Source organism: Aegilops tauschii, chromosome 6, assembly GCF_002575655.3.
Source record: "Aegilops tauschii subsp. strangulata cultivar AL8/78 chromosome 6, Aet v6.0, whole genome shotgun sequence".
Lineage (NCBI taxonomy): Eukaryota > Viridiplantae > Streptophyta > Magnoliopsida > Poales > Poaceae > Aegilops > Aegilops tauschii.
In genome coordinates, this window is record NC_053040.3 from 263,130,893 (window position 1) to 263,148,391 (window position 17,499).

At 41.5% G+C, this 17,499-nt stretch overlaps 1 non-coding gene across 1 annotated transcript; it reads right to left on the reverse strand.

The window, feature by feature from the left end:
* Positions 1 to 6,514: 6,514 nt before the first annotated feature.
* Positions 6,515 to 6,606, reverse strand: LOC120967540 (small nucleolar RNA SNORD96 family). Its single transcript, XR_005761286.1, has one exon. It is a non-coding gene; the product is annotated as a small nucleolar RNA SNORD96 family (small nucleolar RNA).
* Between the last annotated feature and the right edge of the window lie 10,893 nt (positions 6,607 to 17,499).

Here is a 17,499-nt window from a genome sequence, read left to right on the forward strand (position 1 = left end):
ATCATTGGAATATACAAGCCAAGTTCTAGTATATGAAAGTGACAATATAGGAGACTCTCTTATCATAAAGATCATGGTGCTACTTTGAAGCACAAGTGTGGTAAAAGGATAGTGGTATTGCCCCTTCTCTCTTTTCTCTCATTTTTTTATTTGGGTCTTCTCTCATTTTTTGGCCTCTTTTTTTCGTCCGAAGTCTCATAACGACTTGTGGGGGAATCATAGTCTCCATCATCCTTTCCTCACATGGGACAATGCTCTAATAATGAACATCATCACACTTTTATTTACTTAAAACTCAATAATTACAACTTGATACTTAGAACAAAATATGACTCTATGTGAATGCCTCGGACGGTGTACCGGGATGTGCAATTAATCAAGAGTGACATGTATGAGAGAATTATGAACGGTGGCTTTGCCAAAAATACGATGTCAACTACATGATCATGCATAGAAATATGACAATGATGGAGAGTGTCATAATAAACGGAACGGTGGAAAGTTGCATGGCAATATATCTCGGAATGGCTATGGAAATGCCATAATAGGTAGGTATGGTGGCTGTTTTGAGGAAGGCATATGGTGGGTTTACTGTACCGGCGAAAATTGCGGGGTACTAGAGAGGCTAGCAATGGTGGAAAGGTGAGAGTGCGTATAATCCATGGACTCAACATTAGTCATAAAGAACTCACATAATTGTTGCAAACATCTATTTAGTTATCGAAACAGAGTACTATGCGCATACTCCTAGGGGGATAGATTGGTAGGAAAAGACCATCGCTCGTCCCCGACCGCCACTCATAAGGAAGACAATCAATTAATAAATCATGCTCCGACTTCATCACATAACGGTTCACCATACGTGCATGCTACGGGAATCACAAACTTTAACACAAGTATTTCTCAAATACACAACTTAATCACTAGCATGACTCTAATATCACCATCTTCATATCTAAAAACAATCGTAAGGAATCAAACTTCTCATAGTATTCAATGCACTTTATATGAAAGTTTGTATTATATCCCTCTTGGATGCCTATCATATTAGGACTAAATTCATAGCCAAAGCAAATTACCATGCTGTTTAGAGACTCTCAAAATAATATAAGTGAAGCATGAGAGTTCATCAACTTTTATAAAACAAAACCACCGTCGAGCTCTAAAAAGATATAAGTGAAGCACTAGAGCAATATTGCCTAACTCAAAGGATATAAGTGAAGCACATAGAGTATTCTAATAAATCATGATTCATGTGTGTCTCTCTCAAAAGGTGTGTACAGCAAGGATGATTGTGGCGAACTAAAAAGCAAAGACTCAAATCATACAAGACGCTCCAAGCAAAACACATATCATGTGGTGAATAAAAATGTAGTCTCAAGTAAAGTTACCGATAGACGAAGACGAAAGGGGGGATGCCTTTCGGGGCATCCCGAAACTTAGGCTCTTGGTTGTCCTTGAATATTACCTTGGGGTGCCTTGGGCATCCCCAAGCTTAGTCTCTTGCCACTCCTTATTACATAGTCCATCAAATCCTTACCCAAAACTTGAAAACTTCACAACACAGAACTCAACAAAAAAATCTCATAAGCTCTCACTACAGGAATCAGGCACTTTGCCTTCTGCCATGGCTCACAGCAAAGGCATGCCTGGCGGACAGCAAAGGCCTTTGCCATCCGCCAGCAGACGGCAACAGGTCCGGCTGAATAGGCTATGGTGAAGGGCTCTTTGTCGTCCGCTGGCAGACGGCAAAGGTGTAATGGTCTTTGCTGTCTGCCAGCAGATGGCAAAGTAACCAAATAGGCTAGCCAGTGCCCCAGGTTGCACAGGTAGCTGCCACGTGGCAGCTTTGCCATCTGCTGGCTGATGGAAAGCTCTTTGTCGTCTGCCAGCAGACGGCAAAGATCCTGTAAGCCCCTGTTTTTTTATTAAATTCATTCAATTTCACTGAATTTCATATATATATATATATATATATATATAAACATTTGAATATATATATATATAGACAAGCATATCCAATGAGTTTCCAACACATCCGACAACATATCCAACAAGTTTGCAACAACACATATCCAACAAGTTTCCAACTCTACATATCCAATAAGAAGTTTCCTCCAACAAAGTTCATCGTACAAAATCAAAACAAAAAGAGTAGACTCCATGAAAGCAAGCTCCTCATCTAAAGCAAATTTGCAAATTGGGAAAGAAGAAAGTTAGAAGAAGAAGAAGAAGGCTAGCTAGAAAAAGAAGAAAAAGAAGAAGAAGAAGAAGAAGAAGAAGAAGAAGAAAAAGAAGAAGAAGAATTTATCTTCTCTTTCTTAGTCTCCTCTCCTCTTCTTTATCTTCTTCTTCTTCTAACTAAGGTAGGACAAATGACATTTTTAGCTAAGATATGTAAAAATGCTAAGTGTGTAGGTCATTTTAGAGCTAAGCTAGGTAAATAGGTCATTTTGGAGCTAAAATAGGTAAAATGGGTCATATTGGAGCTAACCTAGGTAAACTTGGTCATTTTGTAGCTAACCTAGCTTATTATGCCATTTTTGAGTTACCTAAGCATATTATGCCATTTTTGACATAAGTAAGCTAATTATAGGTCTTTATTGAGCTAACCAAGGTAACTAAGCATATTAGAGCTAATTTAGCATTTTAGAGCTAACTTAGGTCATTTTGGAGCTAACTTAGGTAAAATTGATCATTTTGGAGCTAATTAGGCTTATTATGTCATTTTCGAGGAAAATAAGCTAACTATGGCATTTTTTAAAACCTAAGTAAGATAATTATGCCATTTTTTACATATGTAAGCTAAGTGTATGTCATTATTGAGGAAACCTAGGTAAGTAAGAATATTAGAGATAACTTAGCATATTAGAGCCAACTTAGGTCATTTCGGAGGAAACAAAGGTAAGTATAGATCATTTAGGAGCTAAGTCTAGGTCTTTATGCATTTGGTAAGCAAAACACTAGAGATAACTTACCGGCATCACGGAGGTGAAGGACCGGTCGGGTTTGCACCAGTGCCAGACGGAGAAGGATCGGTTGGGGTCGGGTTTGCGCTAGTGCGAGATGGAGAAGGATCGGTCGATGCTTGCCGGGATGCATGCTGCACCAAAGATCATTTGCAATGTATCGTTAGCATGATGCAACTGAAATGACTAATGACCATTCAAATGAAACTAACCGTGTCTGCTATAGGAATCTGTGGCATCGGCGGAGGGGTCTGACCGTTTTTCTCGCACACGGACTGCACATTTTGTTTTCACGAGTCAGTCATATTACTTAGTAATGAAACAAACATTACGTGCATGATTTGGCTAATATGCAGGAGAAACTTACCACGAGGAGCTCGTATAGGGCCCGATGAGACGCATCGTTCCGGTTCCTCTCCGCCTCCAATAGACATGCCGTCCTCTCCTCCAGCTCGATCTCCCACTGCTTAGCCTGCCTGTTTTCCTCTGCCAGAAGCTATTGGGCCCTAGCCTCGATGGCGAGCTCCACTGGCCATGGTCGAGGCAGTATCTCAGGAAGAGACCTTGCATGGCGCTTCTTGATCTCCGGGAGAACTCTACTACAACGTATCAGTCCATCCCCAATGGCTACCAAGCCATGTTTCCTGCCTTCACCAGATAGCATCACGAGCTCCGGATCAAAAGGACTCTGGCTCTGGTTGAAGTCATCCCCTTTCGTCGCCTTCCCAAAGTCTCTATACCTCACGAGCTTGTTGTGGGAGGAGATGTTGGTGAAGCTCTCAGGATGATCGAGGTCATCCTTAGAGAATGCCTTGGCCTTCTTGAACGGGGCAGTATGGGCCATGGCATAGACGTCGTACTGCGGTGGCATGTCCTTCTTGTTGTGTTCGCCTAAAAGAGAGGAACACCATATTAGTTAAGGGCTCAAGCTAGCATGGAGAATGAAATTGCATGAATCGTTAAGGGCTCAAACCACATACCAAGTGATCCCCATACTCAAACAGGTTGGAGTTCCCTTGATGGTGTGGCACACCTCGCATTTGGGCATGCTTATCCCTGGCCTTGTTGTGTTCGTCTAGCCATTGGGGAGAGCACCACTCATCCACCAATGCCTCCCAACAGTCCATCCTATCCGCACACCATCTCGGGGGCACCTAAGTTTGGCAAACAGAAATTTCAGCGCTACGCCTACGAATGAAATCAAGGAAACTAAGTATAATGCCTTAAGAATAGGTAATTACCTTCATGTACTTCTGCTTACTCAGATACTTGCCGCGACACTTCTTCTTGGCTCTCCTAATGTTAGTCGAGGTGTAGTAGTCTCGAACAACCTGCACCCAAGCCTCGTGCCGTAAGTTCTGAAGTAGGCGCTTGCACTCGGCTTCGAGAACCCTAGCCGCCTCCGCCTCGTGTTCCTTAGAATACCTATAGAAGGTCTGCAATCGAACAAGACAACACTGATTAGTACAATCACTAGGTATTGTTGATTTTAAATTCTGTAAAGGAGAAATTACCCAAAACCGCCGCCTCACAATGTCGGCCACCGTCTCGCACAAGACACCGTCGACCCTCTCCTCCGGGGGGCCCGGGCAGACACGTACAACTCCTAGCTCAGTGCTAGCTGTGGAACCTGACCCTCACCAGGCAACGTGACCCACCCTTGGAAGTGGTGCCGGCAAAGCACACCAAGACCTGGTTGGGCCCGCGGACACCATCGGCGTGTATCCAACCCCTGCAGTATGACAAGTCCAACACATTAGATATTAATTTGAAGAAACATGAAGGAAAAAAGGTTAAAAAAGAGTAAATGTACTTACTTCTCCCCGTTAGGCTCAATCAAAGATCTCTGATCGCGGGTCGCCAGCACAGCCGGGAGCTTCGTCCCACCACGCTGGTAGACCTTCTTCCCTTGCTCAACCAGCTCGCCCTCACTAAAACTATCGTCAGACTAGGTCTCCTCGCCATCAACATGGCCACTAGTCTTTGGAGTCACGTGGGACGAAGACTCTGGGGCCCGAGTCTCCTGGGACGATGACTCTGGGGCCTGAGGCTCGTCGACGCGAGTCTCGTGGACCGGAGTCCGAGACGGGTCCAAGTCTGACGGGTCCACCTAAGACGGAGCACTCCGGTGGTCTGAAGAAACAGCTGGGGTGGCGGCGAGGAAGCTGCAACAGGCTTCCTAGCTCTCCTGCCGCCACATCCACCTCTAGCTCCAACCCTCTTCATCTTCTCCCGACCTCTCCCGGCCAAAGAAGAAGCGCCCGCAACAGGTGTCGTCATGATGTCTACGAGCGCTCTCCGAAGCTGCTGGGGTGCAATATAGCCACCCCTCCCAGCACGCGCCGAGGAAGCAAGCTCGGAGCGCTCTCGACCCGCGCCCACCATCTGTCAATACCTACAATGACAAAGAGTAAATGAAATTAGTACAACATAAACATAATAAAAAATTTGGTGGGTGAAAACAACACCTAAAAAAATTAACTAACTAAGTAATTAACCTAAAATAACTAACTAACTAATTAAACACTTTTTCTTAAGGCCAGAAATGGTCATTAATAGGTTAAAATTATTTTAGTATTTCCAAAATATTTGAGAAAATTTAGGGAAGCTCATTGGACATATATTGTCCATATATAAGAGTTTCAACACACGGTCATGTTAAAAATATTGGTCAAATCCATCAAAAACCCTTTATGCAAAATTCTACCTTTCCTAGTTGCTACGTGTCCATGCCCATGGTCAAATAATTCTAGAAAACATTAGCCAACTAATTGACAAATGATGACTAAACCTGCCATTTTTTCTAATTTTCAAGAAACAAAAGAAAAGGGATGCATATGCATCCTAATCCTAAGCATTTACATGTTTTTTCTAGGAGTAGTAATTAGTAAAACTAAAACTAGAACTGGTTAACAGAACTAACCTAACTAACCTACAAACTAACCTAACTAACGTACAAACCTAATTAACCTAACTAACCTAGTCTAAAGATCAAAGCAAAAATGTCCAGATAACAACAAAGATTTGCTTGTACTCTCTTGATAGAGAAAGATTTTAAACCAAAAATTAACAACAAAGTTCAAAGCAAATAAACAATTTATGAACATTTGTGTCCAGATAAAAGAAATATCACCAAAAAAACACAAACATAAAAAAAGTTGGATATGTTGTCGGATAGATCACCCAGAGTGATAATATAGATCTCATCAATGTATGAATCAGGCCACTACTTTTCAACATCACAAGTCATCACCGGGATCCATAGACAAAAATCTCCAATTAGGAAAGAAAAATCAACCAAAAACGTTACACAAATTCCTGAGTTCAAATAAGAATATTTAAAGAGTTTCATAACAAATGGTTGAGCCGTCAGACAATGCTTTCTAGGCAAATAGGATTATGCTTATGATCAAACAAGTAGTAGTAAGCAACTCAAGATCCACCAAAAGGATAGCCCATTTGAAAAATTCTAGCCCGATTAACATTTCGCCAAGATGACATATAAGTTCAGAAGTACTCAAAAAATTACGCTAAGATGTTCAATTTATCCTCAGAATTGCAGAATGACAACATTGGCGCACAGCGACCAATCAGTCACTAAAGATGGTATGATTAACAGGTTTTTCATCACCGGACAAATAGAAACACAAACTCAAACAAACAAGTCAACAAAACAGAACTTAAATTACTATAGAAAACAAAGTCTGACAAAAGAAGACATGAGAGGAATGACACAAACCTAGTCTAAAGATTACTAACCTAACTAACCTAGAAAATCAGACTAACCTAGAAAATCAAACCAACCTAACTAACAGTACTAACTAACCTAATTAGTAGCAGTACAAAAAAAAGAAACTAACAGTAGTAACTAACCTAATTACTAGCAGTAGAAAAAAAAGAAAAAAAATAGGGGGAAGGTCACCGGAGTGGGTCGGCGAGGCACCGGGGCGGCGGGGTGTCGGGGCGGCTAGGGCGTCGGGACGGTGGGGCGCCTGGTTGTCGCGGCGGCGGGGCGCCGGGCCGGCGAGGACGACAGGGGCGTCGGGGTGGCGCGAGCGGCGAGAGCGTCGGGGTGGCGCAGGCGGCGAGGGTGTTGGGGCGGCGGGGCGGCGGTGTCGGAGTGGCTAGGGCGGCGGGACGGCGGGACGGCGGGACGCCGGGCCGGCGGGGGCGGCGGGGCAACAACGGCGTCGGGGCGGCGGGGGCGGCGGGGTGGCGTGGGCGGCGAGGGCGTCGGGGTGGCGCGGGTGGCGAGGGCGGCGGGGCGGCGGGGGGTCGGGGCGGCAGTGGCGTCGACATGGCGCAGGCGGCGAGGGCGTCGGGGTGGCGCGGGCGTCGGGGCGGCGCGGCGTCGGGGGCACGTGGTGATGACCCACAAGTATAGGGGATCTATCGTAGTCCTTTCGATAAGTAAGAGTGTCGAACCCCACGAGGAGCAGAAGGAAATGACAAGCGGTTTTCAGTAAGGTATTCTTTGCAAGCACTGAAATTGTCGGTAACAGATACTTTTGTGATAAAGTAATTTGTAACGGGTAACAAGTAACAAAAGTAAACATGGTGCAGCAAGGTGGCCCAATCCTTTTTGTAGCAAAGGACAAGCCTGGACAAACTCTTATATAAAGGAAAACGCTCCCGAGGACACATGGGAATTATCGTCAAGCTAGTTTTCATCATGCTCATATGATTCACGTTCGTTACTTTGATGATTTGATATGTGGGTGGACCGGTGCTTGGGTACTGCCCTTCCTTGGACAAGCATCCCACTTATGATTAACCCCTATTGCAAGCATCCGCAACGACAAAAGAAGTATTAAGGTAAACCTAACCATAGCATGAAACATATGGGTCCAAATCAGCCCCTTACGAAGCAACCCATAAACTAGGGTTTAAGCTTCTGTCACTCTAGCAACCCATCAACTACTTATTACTTCCCAATGCTTTCCCCTAGGCCCAAATAATGGTGAAGTGTCATGTAGTCGACGTTCACATAACACCACTAGAGGAAAGACAACATACATCTCATCAAAATATCAAACGAATACCAAATTCACATGACTACTTATAACAAGACTTCTCCCATGTCCCCAGGAACAAATGTAACTACTCACAAATCATATTCATGTTCATAATCAGAGGGGTATTAATATGCATAAAGGATCCAAACATATGATCTTCCACCAAATAGACTAGCTAGCATCAACTACAAGGAGTAATCAACAGTACTAGCAACCCACAGGTACCAATCTGAGGTTTTGAGACAAAGATCGGATACAAGAGATGAACTAGGGTTTGAGATGAGATGGTGCGAGTGAAGATGTTGATGGAGATAGACCCCCTCCCGATGAGAGGATCGATGGTGATGACGATGCTGATGATTCCCCCTCCCGGAGGGATGTTTCCCCGGCAGAACAGCTCCGCCGGAGCCCTAGATTGGTTCCGCCAAGGTTCCGCCTCAAGACGGCGGCGCTTCGTCCCAAAAGCTGCCTTCTGATTTTTTTCCAGGGCAAAAGACTTCATATAGAAAAAGATGAGCACCGGACACCTGCCAGGGGGCCCATGAGGCAGGGGCGCGCCCAGGGGGTAGGGCGCACCCCCCACCCTCGTGGACAGGGTGTGGCCCTCCTCTGGTGCTTTCTTCGCCCAATATTTTTAATATATTCCAAAACCGACTTCCGTGAAGTTTCAGGACTTTTGGAGTTGTGCAGAATAGGTCTCTAATATTTGCTCCTTTTCCAGCCCAGAATTCCAGCTGTCGGCATTCTCCCTCTTCATGTAAACCTTCTAAAATAAGGGAGAATAGGCATAAGTATTGTGACATAATGTGTAATAACAGCCCATAATGCAATAAATATCGATATAAAAGCATGATGCAAAATGGACGTATCAACTCCCCCAAGCTTAGACCTTGCTTGTCCTCAAGCGGAAGCCGATAACGAAAAATAAGTCCACATGTTTAGAGATAGAGGTGTGGATAAAATAAAATACGGAGATGAGGGCATCATGATCATTCTTATAACAGCAATATATATATATTGTCATATGATTTCTTATGCTAAAGTAACAATCTATTCACAATGTCAAGTATGAATCAGAAACTTCACTGAAAACTAACAAACTATGAACTCGGTCATTGAAGCAATTGCAATTTATCATAACATCGGAAAGAGTCAATATAAGAGCTTTTCCGCAAGTCCAGATACTCAACCATCATTTTGTCTTTCACAATTGCTAACACTCACGCAATACTTATCGGTATGAAGTTTTAATTGGACACAGAGAAAGATAGGGGCTTATAGTGTTACCTCCCAACCTTTTACCTCAAGGGTAATGTCAACAATAATAGTTTATGATAACTTACATCCAATTGGATATATATATATCAGGATCTTTCCAACACAATGTGCTTGCCAAAGGTTAAAGTGTAAAAAGGAAAGGTGAAGATCACCGCTACTCTTGCATAAGACATAAAGCAAAAATAAAAGATAGGCCCTTCGTAGAGGGAAGCAGTGGTTGTCATGTGCTTTTATGGTTGGATGCACAAAATCTTAATGCAAAAGAACGTCACTTTATATTGCCACTTGTGAAAGGGACCTTTATTATGCAATCCGTCCCTTTTATTTCTTCCATATCACAAGATCGTATAAAGCTTATTTTCTCCACACTAATAGATCATACGTATTTAGAAAGCAATTTTTATTGCATGCAACAATGACAACTTACTTGAAGGATCTTACTCAATCCATATGTAGATATGGTGGACTCTCATGGAAAAACTGGGTTTAAGGATATTCGGAAGCACAAGTAGTATCTCTACTTGGTGCAGGGAATTTGGCTAGCATGAGGGGGAAAGGCAAGCTCAACATGTTGGATGATCCATGACAATATACTTTATTTCGGATATAAGAAAACATAACCCATTACGTTGTCTTCCTTGTCCGGCATCAACTTTTTAACATGTCATATTTTAATGAGTGCTCAAAATCATAAAAGATGTCCAAGATAGTATATTTATATGTGAAAACCTCTCTTTCTTTATTACTTCCTATTAATTGCAACGATGACCAAAACTATGTTTGTCAACTCTCAACAACTTTTATTCATCATACTCTTTATATGTGAAGTCATTACTCTCCATAAGATCAATATGATCTCTTTAATTATTTTTATTCTTTCTTTTATTCCCTCAAGATCATAGCAAGATAACGAAGCCCTCGACTCAAAACTAATATTTATTATATATAGCTCACAGACTCGATTACATAGAAGGATCATAAAGCAAAACTCAAAACTAGATCATGCTAAAACTTTATTCTACTAGATCAAGATATTACCAAAAGGATCGAACTAAGAAAAAGGTAAAGATAGGAGTGTGATGGTGATACGATACCGGGGCACCTCCCCCAAGCTTGGCAGTTGCCAAGGGGAGTGCCCATACCCATGTGATTATGTCTCCTTCTTCGGAGGTGGTGATGATGGAGTTGTTGATGATGTAGGCTTGTCGTCCATGTTCCAAGGCATAGGCTCACCATCATAGAAGGATGATCGAGTCTCTGGGATCCTCAAATCTGCAGCCAAACTCATCCTCTTGAATCTATATTCATACTCATAGTCTGGGCTTGGAGATGCTCGATTTTCTCATGAAGCTTGAAGATGGTCTCCCCAATGTTCTTGGCATCCAGCTTGTGGTTGTTGGTGAACTCCGCGATCATCATGTGGTTGGCGTTGAGTCCGCGTTCCACCATCCCTTGGCACTTGTAAACTTGTTGCTCCATTGCTTCGAGTCTTGTCTCCACGCTTCCGGTCCTCCTTGGTCCCTCGACATCGCGGATGTGCAGCAACCCATCACGCATCTCAATGGTTTGAGGGTGTTGCAGCACCTCCGCGAGGTAGGGGTTGATAACCTTCTCGAAAGACTTGTCCTTGGGGGCGTTTGAAGATGTCATGGTGATCTAGACCTGTCAGAAAAACAGCTCGAAACAAAAACAGAGGATATTTGCATGGTACAGTGTTCAAAACCTTCGGGAGATTATATAATGAATTTTTACCGACCAAAAGAAGTATTGTGCAAGAAAATGGAGTCCGGGGAGCACACGAGGTGCCCACGAGGCAGGGGTCGCACCCAGGGGGTAGGGCGCGCCCTCCACCCTCGTGGATGCCTCGTGTCCTTTTCGGACTACTTCTTATTTTCCTATTTTCTTAAATATTCCAAAACAAAGAAAAATTGCTATTAGAACTGTTTTGGAGTCGGTTTACTTACCGTACCACATACCTATTCCTTTTTGGAGTCTGAAACATTCTGGAAAGTGTGCCTTATTTATTTCTCCGGGGTTACGGTGTTAATAACATTGGTTTCAACATTTATGGGATTACCTGAGATATAATGTTTGATTCTTTGACCGTTCACCACCTTTGGATTTGCGCCCTCGAAGTTATTAATTTTTATGGCACCGGAATGATAGACCTCCTCGATAACATAAGGACCTTCCCATTTAGAGAGAAGTTTACCTGCAAAAAATCTTAAACGAGAGTTGTATAACAGAACATAATCACCTACATTAAACTCACGCTTTTGTATCCTTTTGTCATGCCATCTTTTAACTTTTTCTTTAAACAGTTTGGCATTCTTATAGGCCTGGGTTCTCCACTCATCAAGTGAGCTAATATCAAATAGTCTCTTCTCACCGGCAAGTTTGAAATCATAATTGAGCTCTTTAACGGCCCAATATGCCTTATGTTCTAGTTCGAGAGGTAAATGACATGCTTTTCCATAAACCATTTTATACGGAGACATACCCATAGGATTTTTATATGCAGTTCTATAGGCTCATAATGCATCACCAAGTTTCTTGGACCAATTCATTCTAAATCTATTAACAGTCTTTTGCAAAATTAATTTAATTTCTCTATTACTTAGTTCTACTTGACCACTAGATTGTGGGTGGTATGGAGATGCAATTCTATAATTAACATCATACATAGCAAGCATTTTACGAAAAGCACCATGAATAAAATGTGAACCACCATTAGTCATTAAGTATCTAGGGACTCCAAACCTCAGAAAAATAACTTCTTTAAGCATCTTAATAGAGTTGTTATGATCAGCACTACTAGTTGGAATAGCTTCTACCCACTTAGTAACGTAATCAACAACAACTAAAATATGTGTATACCCGTTAGAGGAAGGAAACGGCCCCATATAATCAAAGCCCCAAACATCAAATGGTTCAATAACAAGTGAATAGTTCATAGGCATTTCTTGACGTCTGCTAATATTACCTATTCTTTGACATTCATCACAAGACAGGACGAACTTACGGGCATCCTTAAAAGGAGTAGGCCAATAAAAACCGGATTGCAATACCTTATGCGCAGTTCTATCGTCAGTATGGTGTCCTCCATAAGCCTCGGAGTGACACTTGCGTAGGATCTGTTCCTGTTCATGCTCAGGTACACAACGTCTAATAACACCATCTACTCCTTCTGTATAAAGGTGTGGGTCATCCCAGAAGTAATGTCTTAAATCATAGAAAAACTTTTTCTTTTGCTGGTATGTGAAACTAGGTGGTATAAATTTAGCAACAATGTAATTAGCATAATCAGCATACCATGGAGTAGTACGAGAAGCATTTATGACAGCTAATTGTTCATCAGGAAAGCTATCATCAATAGGTAGTGGGTCATCAAGAACATTCTCTAACCTAGATAAGTTGTTTGCAACGGGGTTCTCAGCTCCCTTTCTATCAATAATATGCAAATCAAATTCTTGTAGTAGGAGAACCCATCTGATAAGTCTAGGTTTAGCATCTTTCTTTTCCATAAGATATTTAATAGTAGCATGATCAGTGAGAACAGTTACTTTAGAATCAACAATATAAGGTCTGAACTTATCACAAGCGAATACAACTACTAAAAATTCTTTTTCAGTAGTAGCATAATTTCTCTAGGCACTGTCTAGAGTTTTACTAGCATATTGGGTAACATTTAATTTCTTATCAACTCTTTGTCCTAGAACAGCACCTACAGCATAATCACTAGCATCACAAATAATTTCAAAGGGTAAATTCCAATTAGGAGGCTGAACAACAGGTGCAGAAATCAAGGCTTTCCTAAGTATTTCAAATGCTTCTACACAATCATCATAAAATACAAAAGGAACATCTTTTTGTAAAAGATTAGTCAGAGGCCTAGAAATTTTTGAGAAGTCTTTAATGAACCTCCTATAAAAACCGGAATGACCAAGGAAACTTCTTATACCTTTAATGTCCTTAGGACACGGCATCTTTTCAATAGCATTAACTTTAGCTTTATCAACTTCAATACCTCTTTCAGAAATTTTATGCCCCAAGACAATACCTTCATTAACCATAAAGTGGCACTTCTCCCAATTCAATACAAGATTAGTTTCTTCACATTTTTGCAAAAATCGATCAAGGTTGCTTAAGCAATCATCAAAAGAAGTTCCATATACGGAGAAATCATCCATGAAAACCTCAACAATCTTTTCAGAAAAGTCAGAGAATATAGCAGTCATACATCTTTGAAAGGTAGCAGGTGCATTGCATCAACCAAAAGGCATACGTCTATAAGCAAAGTTACCGAAAGGGCAAGTAAAGTGGTCTTTTCTTGATCCTCTTTTGACACAGGTATTTGGGAAAAACCAGAATAACCGTCTAGAAAGCAAAAATGTGTATGTTTGGATAATCTTTCTAGCATTTCACCAATAAAAGGTAAAGGGTAATGATCCTTTTTAGTAGCTTTATTTAGTTTGCGGAAATCAATTACCATTCTATAACCTGTAACAATTATTTGTGGGATCAATTCATCTTTATCATTAGGAACAAGAGTAATACCTCCCTTCTTAGGGACACAATGGACAGGACTTACCCACTGACTATCAGCAACATGATAAATTATACCTGCCTCCAGAAGCTTTAGTATTTCTTTTCTTACCACTTCTTTCATCTTAGGATTTCAACGTCGTTGGTGATCAACAACCGATTTAGCATCTTTATCCAATTTTATTTTGTGTTGACATAGAGTGGGACTTATGCCCTTAAGATCATCAAGAGTATATCCAATAGCAGCACGGTGCTTCTTCAGAGTTTTCAATAATTTCTCTTCTTCCTGCTCTGAAAGGTTAGCACTAATAATAACAGGATATATCTTCTTTTCATCAAGATAAGCATATTTAAGAGTATCAGGTAATGGTTTAAGCTCAAACACAGGATCACCCTTGGGTGGAGGAGGATCCCCAAGAATTTCAACAGGCAAATTGTGTTTCAAAATAGGTCCCTGCTTGAAGAATACTTCATCTATTTCCCTTCTTTCATTCATAAACATATCATTTTCATGGTCTACCAAATATTGTTCTAAAGGATCATTAGGAGGCACGGCAATAGAAGCAAGACCAATAGTTTCATCTTTACTAGGAAATTCTTTATCATGGGGTTGTCTACGAAATTTAGCAAAATTAAAATCATGAGACATATCCCCTAAACCAATAGTAACAACATCCTTTTTGCAATCTATCTTAGCATTAACAGTATTCAAGAAGGGTCTACCAAATATAATGGGACAAAAGTCATCTTGTGGGGAACCAAGAACAAGAAAATCAGTAGGATATTTAACTTTCCCACACAAGACTTCAATATCTCTAACAATCCCAACTGGTGAAATAGTATCTCTATTGGCAAGCTTAATTGTAACATCAATACCTTCTAACTCAGCAGGTGCAATATCATGCATAATTTCTTTGTATAAAGAATGAGGTATTGCACTTGCACTAGCACCCATATCACATAAGCCATGATAACAATGATCTCCTATTTTAACAGAAATAACAGGCATGCCTAAACAGGTCTATGTTTATTTTTAGTATCGGGTCTAGCAATTCTAGCAGCTTCATCACAGAAGTAAATAACATGACCATCAATATTATCGGCCAAGAGATCTTTATCCATAGCAATACTAGGTTCAACTTTAATTTGCTCAAGGGGTGTAAGTGTTCTAGTATTACTCTTACAAACCACATTTGAAGCTTTAGCATGATCCTTTATTCTAGCAGGAAAAGGTGGTTTCTCAATATAAGCGGTAGGAACAATAGGATCGACATTATAAGTGATGGTCTTTTCCTCAACTTTAATAGGTTCAACTACTTTTACTTCAATGGGAGGATGATATTTAAACCACTTCTCCTTAGGGATATCAACATGAGTAGCAAAGGATTCACAAAAAGAAGCTACTATCTCAGAGTCAAGTCCATATTTAGTGCTAAATTCACGAAAAGAATCGGTATCCATAAAAGATTTAACACAATCAAACTTAGGCGTTAGACCTGACTCCTTACCTTTGTCGAGTTCCCAATCTTCAGATTTGCATTTAATTCTTTCCAATAAATCCCATTTGAATTTAATAGTCTTCTTCATAAAAGAACCAGTACAAGAAGTATCGAGCATGGAGCGATTATTGAGAGAAAGCCGAGCATAAAAATTTTCAATAATAATTTCTCTTGAGAGCTCATGATTGGGGCGTGAATATAACATTGACTTAAGGCTCCCCCAAGCTTGAGCGATACTTTCTCCTTCGCGTGGCCAAAAATTATATATAATTACGATCACGATGAACCAGATGCATAGGATAAAACTTCTGATGAAATTCCAATTTCAATCGGTTGTAGTTCCATGATCCAATATCATCACATAGCCTAAACCATGTCAATGCCTTTCCCTTCAAAGATAAAGGGAAGAACTTCTTCTTGATAACATCCTTGGGCATACATGCAAGCTTAAATAATCCACAAACTTCATCCACATAGATTAGGTGCAAATCGGGATGCAATGTTCCATCTCCTGTAAAAGGATTAGCTAGCAGTTTCTCCATCTTACCCGAAGGAATTTCAAAGTAAACATTTTCAGTAGGTTCAGAAGGTTGAGGAGAAACTCTTTGCTCTACTGGTTGGGGTGAAGATACCCCGAACAAGCCCCTCAAGGGATTACTTTCCATAGTAACAAGTGACAGTAAATTTCAGCACACTATATAAATTTTTCCTTACCAAAGGCGCTTCACTCCCTGGCAACGGCGCCAGAAAAGAGTCTTGATTACCCACAAGTATAGGGGATCTATCGTAGTCCTTTAGATAACTAAGAGTGTCGAACCCAACGAGTAGCAGAAGGAAAAGACAAGCGGTTTTCACTAAGGTATGTTCTGTAAGCACTGAAATTATCGGTAACAGATAGTTTTGTGATAAAGTAATTTGTAACGGGTAACAAGTAACAAAAGTAAACAAGGTGCAGCAAGGTGGCCCAATCCTTTTGGTAGCAATGGACAATCCTGGATAAACTCTTATATAAAGGAAAACACTCCCGAGGACACATGGGAATTATCGTCAAGCTAGTTTTCATCATGTTCATATGATTCGCGTTCGTTACTTTGATAATTTGATATGTGGGTGGACCGGTGCTTGGGTACTGCCCTTCCTTGGACAAGCATCCCACTTATGATTAACCCCTGTTGCAAGCATCTGAAACTACAAATGAAGTATTAAGGTAAACCTAACCATAGCGTGAAACATATGGGTCCAAATCAGCCCCTTACGAAGCAACGCATAAACTAGGGTTTAAGCTTCTGTCACTCTAGCAACCCATGATCTACTTATTACTTCCCAATGCTTTCCCCTAGGCCCAAATAATAGTGAAGTGTCATGTAGTCGACGTTCACATAACACCACTAGAGGAAAGACAACATACATCTCATCAAAATATCGAACGAATACCAAATTCACATGACTACTTATAACAAGACTTCTCCCATGCCCTCAGGAACAAACGTAACTACTCACAAATCATATTCATGTTCATAATCAGAGGGGTATTAATATGGGTAAAGGATCTGAACATATGATCTACCACCAAATAAACCAACTAGCATCAACTACAAGGAGTAGTCAACACTACTAGCAACCCATAGGTACGAATCTGAGGGTTTGAGACAAAGATCGGATACGAGAGATGAACTAGGGTTTGAGATGAGATGGTGCTTTTGAAGATGTTGATGGATATTGACCCCCTCCCGATGAGAGGATCGATGGTGATGATTTCCCCCTCCCGGAGGGATGTTTCCCCAGCAGAACAGCTCCGTCGGAGCCCTAGATTGGTTCCCCCTCGAGACGGCGGCGCTTCTCCTGAAAGCTTCCTTCTGATTTTTTCCAGGGCGAGAGAATTCATATCGCAAAAGATGAGCACCGGAGGCCTGCCAGGAGGCCCACGAGGCAGGGGGCGCGCCCAGGGGGTGGGGCGCACCCCCCCACCCTCGTGGATAGGGTGTGGCCCAACTCTGGTGCTTTCATCGCCCAATATTTTTAATATATTCCAAAACTGACTTCCTTGGAGTTTCGGGACTTTTGGATTTGTGCAGAATAGGTCTCTAATATTTGCTCCTTTTCCAGCCCAGAATTCCAGCTGTCGGCATTCTCCCTCTTCATGTAAACCTTGTAAAATAAGGGAGAATAGGCATAAGTAATGTGACATAATGT